The following is a 7,364-nucleotide window of genomic DNA, read 5'->3' on the forward strand; positions in this document are numbered from 1 at the left end:
TTGAAACCGCGACTAGGCGGTCAGAGTTTTTGCAACCGTTTTTGTTCGGTGGCTAAGCGGTCAGAGTTTTTGCAACCACTTAAATTAAGCGATCGGTGTTTTTATAACCGATGACAAAGCGATCGGAGTTTTGAAGTTAGTTTTGATTTTGATTTGCAACCACCGTCTTAGTGGTAGCAATAATGGCCATTTCGTCCCTGTGGTTTACTACTTTCGCCACTTCAGTCCAAAATTTTTAATTTTGTCAATTTAGTCCTCATAGTTTTAAATATTAGCCAATTACGTCCCATCCGTCTAACGGCATCCAGCTATGCCGTTAGTTTAAGGGTATTTTTGTCTTTCTCCTTTTAATTTTGAGTTAATGGTCATTTTAGTCCCTGTGGTTTGATATCTTTGCCAATTCAGTCCAAAGTTTAAAAATTTGTCAATTTAATGTTCAGTTTAATTCAGTTTTTTTTATTTTTTAGGTTTTTTGTTTATAACCCTGAAGAGCATAATTCAAGCCAAAACCATCGAGCAACCTCAAATAATGGTATGCATTTACTCTGTTGACAACAGTAATCATACCCCCCCTTATATTTAGTTTCTAGACATTTCCTAAAATCTTCTCCATGGTGGAATTCAATGGTAAAGTGGTCAAGGTAATTCCCTGAAACCGAATTATACAGAAAAAACTAAAAATTGTTTTGTTGATTAATGTATAATAGTTGATTACGACCCAGATTTTCGTTATGATATGTTAATCTCTAAACCCTAAATATTATGCATTCATCAAAGAAACGATTTTTAGTTTTTTCCGTACAATTCGGTTTCACAGAATTGCTTTGACCACTTTACCATTGAATTCCACCATGGGGGAGAGTTTAGGAACCGTCTAGAAACTAAATACGAGAGGAGGGGGTATGATTACTGTTGTCGACAGAGTAAATGCAGACTTGTTTTGGGCTTGGATAATGCTCTCTAGGGTTATAGAAAAAAAACTGACTTAAATTGACAAAATTTCAAACTTTGGACTGAATTGGTAAAAGTATCAAACCACAGGGACGAAAATGACCAATAACTCAAAATAAAAGGGAGAAAGACAAAAATACCCTTGAACTAACGGCATAGCTGGATGCCGTTAGACGGATAGGACGTAATTGGCTAATATTTAAAACTATGAGGACTAAATTGACAAAAATACAAATTTTGGACTGAAGTGACGAAAGTAGCAAACCACAGGGACGAAAATGGCTATTAACACTTAAATTAATTACGTAAGACTTTGTTAATTTTCAATTAAACTTAAAACTTCCACAAAACAATAAAATCCAAAGTTAAATTGTGTCTGTGACTTCTAAAAGCAAATTACGCCTTAAGCATCTGAAACCCTAATTTATCATATTTGCTCCCCCAACAATCACCGGCACCTCTGAAACCGCCATTGCTGCCGTCCGCCGTGAAGCATCATATCACTCCACCGGTTATTTCTTTCGGTATGTTTAATTTCTCAGCCACTCACACATATATGTTAAATGTCGATCTGTTAATTCGCCTGGTACTACTCGATTTCGATTTCTGATTTCACAGGACCGGTACACCATTCCAATACCTTTATTTCATTGTAATTGTGCGAAATTGAAGTTCATAGACTAGGTTACGCACCTGATTAACTTATGTTATTGCTAAATTAGGGTTTGGATTCATTTGGTTACGATTGAAAAGCGTTTGTTCGATTATTAGGGTTTTATGGTCATTTGAAGCTTCGAATGTGTAAATTAGGGTTTGGATTCATGGCAGATGGTGACGATGAAGCTTCTAATTTGTCTTATGCTAATCAGATGTTATATGATGCATTGATTTTAAAGGTCTTTAGTTTGGCTAATTAGTAACAATTGGTTGAAAATTAACCTTTATGAACTCTAATCCTCTACCTTGGTCTATTGATCACCTTTAATCCGCTAATAGTTGGTTTATATGGATATCTGAAACACTTTTATAAGCCCTAATGTTTCTAATTTGTTTCATTCCTTTCTTTTTGTAATTGTGTATGCATTTACACTTTAGAGTTCAGTTTATGATTATATTTTACTCATATACCTTCTTTGAAGGTAGCTGTTGGTAACTTGAGTGGCTAGTTTAGTAGTTTAATCTCAACATTTCATTTTATATAACTTCTTGATATATGACAAATTCTGCTCATTCATTTTACTTCGTGCTCAATCGACATTTGATTACTACAAGATACTTTATAAATATATTGGCTGCATTATTTTCACATTATTAGGTAATTTCTTTGAGTGTATCCTCTTTTATGCTTAGAGATATATATGTACAATTGCCACTTAACACAACGTTGTATGCACAATTTCCTTCAAAAAGTAACTTCCAAGAACTCTGTTTTTTTTTTTGAAGTTTTAATTTCGTACAAATGTACAATGTAAATTGCCATTTGGTGATAGATTGATATTACTAGTTAAGCTTTGTTACCTTGGCATTTCAATGTTTGTTGGTCGTTCAAAAAAAAAAAAGCTTTTGTAGTGGAAGTGTTATTTATATATTTATGCTGATGGGTTAACATGTTTATAGCTGCATTAACATGAGCCTAATATTTGTAGTGGAAGTGTTATTTGGATCCTAGTTAATATTAGCAGAATGAAGTAGGCGTCTCATAACCTTCCAAGTTCCAACTCAGGTATTATTTTTGTTACTGTAATATTTTCTTCTTTAGTATTTTCTCAAATTGTGATCAAGGGCGAAACTTTCTTATGGTTGGGTTAATTAGCTAGCTGATAGTCAAGTTTAGTTGTTATTATATATGGAATCATAAATAACAAATCATACAGTTTTTTTTTGTTCAGGCAAATGAGTATAAGCAAAAGAAAAGAGACGGAGTTAATGCCGTTACCGTAACCCGTTGCGAAGCTTGGGCTTATCTGCTAGTTGCTTCAAATGTTTGTTTTCGTTTTGGTTTTGTGTATAAGTAGAATAACATTTTTTTATTTGCTTATAGAACTATAACTTTTTTGTTTAATATTGAACATCTTTAAATCTTTAATAGAAATTTGTAATTTGATGTGTTTGCATATATATATATATATATACATATATGATTTTATGAATATTTTTGTATTTAGAATAAATTTGATATTGTATTGCGACCGAAAATTAGTCAGCTAGAAAACATGGTTGCAGCAGGTTGGTCGTAAACACATGGTTGCAGGATCTGCGACCGCACAGCAATGGGGGCAACATTTGCGACCGTTTTACACTGGTTGCAAAATTTTCAACTGTTTTACACCGGTTGCAAATGTTGCAACCGTGTTGCAACATTTCCAACTATTTTAAACCAGTTGCAATATTTGCGACCATTTTATACCGATTGCAATATTTGCGACCGTTTACTTAGTTGCAAAATTTCGTCGCAAATCATAGAAGCAGTCGCAAATTGGTCGCAACAAGGCAATTTCGACGTGTGTTTTTCCAACCTCATTTTTGGTCGCAAAACGGTCGCAATAGGGCAATTGCTACTGTTTTGCGACCGAAAATCTGGTCGCAAATGCCCAATTTTGTAGTAGTGTAAGAACACCCGTTGTGGATGGGGGTGTTGATGATACCCCATGGGCTTGTTAACGCCGTTAACAGTGCTCCATGCAAAACAATAGTAGCATCAACGGCTTTGACTGTAGCTCCTTAACGCCTAATAGAGCGAAAATAGATGGAAATTACCCTAAACCAATCGATCATACTTTTTATTATTTTTTCTAGTTAAACTACGACAAGTTTGTTGAAGAGTGAACTATTTAAAGTTCCAATATTTACGTGATAGTAACGTAACACTTTACCTAACACGTGCTACTTAACTCTTGGTCCATAATCCCCTATATATGAATTTTGCTTTGCTATCTTAGATCTAACCACCATTCTATATATAGATTAAAACTGATATATACTTGGTCACTCATCACACATGGTTGTGCCACATCATTTATTTATTTTTCTGGGCATACAAATTTATGTTCGATTCCCGCTGGTTCACCAAACGTGGGAACGTGGCTGTGCGGCTGTGCCACATCAACATTTTTTTTGTTTTAAATATTTTTTATGTTACACATTTAGCTTACTAATTTATGTTCCTGATTCAATGTCGAGATCGTTGATACTAACTAAATTTGAAGTCGCTTCGCCGTTGCTACGCACAAGTTTCGTTTTTTTGTTTCGCCATGAGTGTTTTGTAATATATGTTGAATTGTTGTATTTGGACGTTGATGTATTTATTATTGATTTAGTTGCAGTGTCGTTATTCGATACCAACCGAATTCGGATAGATTATTCGCAGAAACTCCCGTGCTTTGTTTTTTAAATACGTTAGTATATAGCTGAATTATTATGTCCCGTTATCCAATCTTACATATAATTTAACTTCTTTGTCCTCTTTCACGATATAATTGATATCTTTACGTGGTAGCTCAAGCCTGAACCAATTCCATGAGTACTATATAAGATGGTAACATCGGACATAATCACATGAGCATATTGTTCAAATTTAATACTTAAAAAAACAATAAGACGGAGGGGATACGGCACAAGACCATACATGTCAATGGGCTCAACATGCACGTAGCCGAATAGGGTCAAGGTCCAATAGTCTTGTTACTTCACGAATCACGGATTCCCCGAGCTCTGGTACTCCTGGCGCCACCAGATTCTGTATTTGGTGGACCATGGTTACCGAGCCGTGGCACCAGACCTCCGTGGCTATGGTCAGACTACGGGTGCACCCATCAATGACCACACCAAGTTCACCATGCCTCATTTGGTGGGCGACCTGATTGGACTACTTGATGCCATCACAAACGAAGATGAAAAGGTTTTTGTTGTGGGTCATGACTGGGGTGCGATTATTGCCTGGTACTTGTGCACGTTTAGGCCCGATAGAGTCAAAGCTTTGGTCAACCTTAGCGTTGTATTTTTTCCTTAGAACCCAAATGGAGACCTGCCCGAGATGCTAAGACGTGAGCATGGAGATGATCACTACATGATCAGATTTCAGGTATCAGTAGTATCAATTATTATTATATGAGAAAATTCACAAAATGTTCTTGTTTTGGAAAGAGATGTCATCTTGTTCCCCAAACTTTAAGATTTCAAAAATCTCCCCTTCAAACATATCATTGACTAGATGTTTGGAAGTCTAGCACGTCTTTGACGACATGTTTTACCAACACGTAATACGTTGCCAAAGATGTGTTAGAGTTTCAAACGAATAGTCAAAAATGTGTTAGGCCTCCAAACACGTAGTCAACGGCGTGTTTGACATCTAAACACATAGTCAAAGACGTGTTTAGCCCCGTGTTTATAAATAAAAAACTTTATATATTAAAATTTAAAAAAAGAAAACCAAACAACATGTTAGGCCTCCAAACACGTAGTCAACGGCGTGTTTGACATCTAAACACATAGTCAAAGACGTGTTTAGCCCCGTGTTTATAAATAAAAATCTTTATATATTAAAATTTAAAAAAAGAAAACAAACAACTGGCTAAACATGTCTTTGACTATGTGTTTAGATGTCAAACACGCCGTTGACTACGTGTTTGGAGGCATAATACATATTAGATCGTGTTTGGAAGCCTAACACATCTTTGATGACTTGTTTTACAAAGACTTGTTACACGTTATCAAAGACTTATTAGACTTCCAAACACATAGTCAAATATGTGTTTCAAGGAACATTTTCAAAATCCTAAAGTTATGAGGTAAAAAATAGAATCTTTTTCTAAAGTAAAAACATTGGGGGGAATTTTTTCTTATATATTGAGAGTTTAGAAAATTAGTTGTTCAATCTAGAAACTTCCGTTTCTTGTGATTAATGATTAAAGTGTATTTATGAATGTAGAAACTAGGAGACATTAATTGAAGCCAAGCTTGCTAAAATGAGACATCAAACTTTTTTGAAGAAGATCTTGACATTATGAGATCCAGGACCATTTCTTCTCCTTAAAGGTAAAGGGTTTTTACATTCACCGCTTGGTGTCCCGGTGACATTACCACCTTGGCTATCTGAAGAAGACATCGAGTACTTTGCTAGTCAGCACAAAAAGACGAGTGGAATTGCTGGTGGACTAAACTATTATCGAGCTCTTCATTTGTAAGTGAAAAATAAATGCCAAAGAAATGGCCTATAATGTATTTTTATTATATAACAATTTCATATATATCTTTACAAACATTAAAAACATCATATACACCTAGGCCATATCATATGTCCTTCCAACGGAGTTAAAGTTGCATATATATTACGATATTTCGGTGTTAATTTGTAAGGGTATATATGAAATTGTTCCTTTGATTTTGATTGCATGACAACATGAGCTGGGAACTGACGTCAGCATGGAGGGGTGCTAAGATTATGGTGCCAACAAAATTTGTGGCTGGAGACCTGGATGTTGGGTATAATATGTGTGGTGCCAAGTAATACATAAAGAGTGGTGGGTTTAAGAATGATGTTCCGTTGTTGGAAGAAGTTGTAATGGAAGGTGTAGCTCATTTCCTCAACCAAGAGAAGCCTGATGAAATCAACAAACACATAACTGATTTCATAAAGAAATTCTAAATTCTATTTTATGGTTGATATATATATGATCCGATGAAGTTTTTTGTCTTGATCGAGATATTCCATTAGGTCAAAAATAAGTGACTAGTGTTTCTTAATATCTAGTCATTGAATGTTTGTGTTTACAATAAGATCATCCACAATTATAAAGGCATAAAAACATTAAAAAAAACGACCAGTTTGCATGTTACAAAAATATCATTCTTTAATTAAGATTTATTAAAAATTTATAAAGAATAAACACCTAATTTAAAGCATTGAAACAGCTAGGTAAGAAGCTCGATCACATACATATATATGTGATTTTCATTCCTTAGGTTAGTTCAAACATCCGGCTAATTAAGTGGTGAATATATATAATCAAATAAAAAACAATAATATATATGTTCAAGGAAGAAAATAACTAAATAATCATTGTTGATATGTAAGAATAAGCTAGCCTAATTTGCAGAAAAATTTTTAAAAATAGGAAAAATGAAAGGAAATAAATGGTTTATAGGAGAGAAAATTTTTTTTTTGTGTTTCGAGGTGTTCCGCCGTTTGAAATGGCGGAACCCACACTGGTTGTAGAGCGTGTCAGAAATTGTCTGGTGACCTGGAGGTTTTTCTGGTGTTCCGTCGTTTCAAATGGCGGAAGTCACTTATTTTCCATGTGTTCCGCCATTTGAAATGACGAAACACAACTTTTACCCCTTTATACATTTATTGCACTTCCGCCATTTCAAATGGCGGAAGTGAATAGTAATATTCTGACACGTGTCTGATAAGG

The 7,364-nt window shown here is 34.8% G+C and overlaps 1 pseudogene; it reads left to right on the top strand.

Annotated features, from left to right (window-relative positions):
* The first annotated feature begins 3,192 nt into the window (after positions 1-3,192).
* Positions 3,193-5,899, top strand: LOC143605883 (epoxide hydrolase 3 pseudogene; annotated as a pseudogene).
* The last annotated feature ends 1,465 nt before the right edge of the window (positions 5,900-7,364 follow it).

This window comes from Bidens hawaiensis, unplaced genomic scaffold, assembly GCF_021521415.1.
Source record: "Bidens hawaiensis isolate Kalapana, Puna unplaced genomic scaffold, B.hawaiensis_p1.1 tig00002123_1, whole genome shotgun sequence".
Taxonomy (NCBI): Eukaryota; Viridiplantae; Streptophyta; class Magnoliopsida; order Asterales; family Asteraceae; genus Bidens; species Bidens hawaiensis.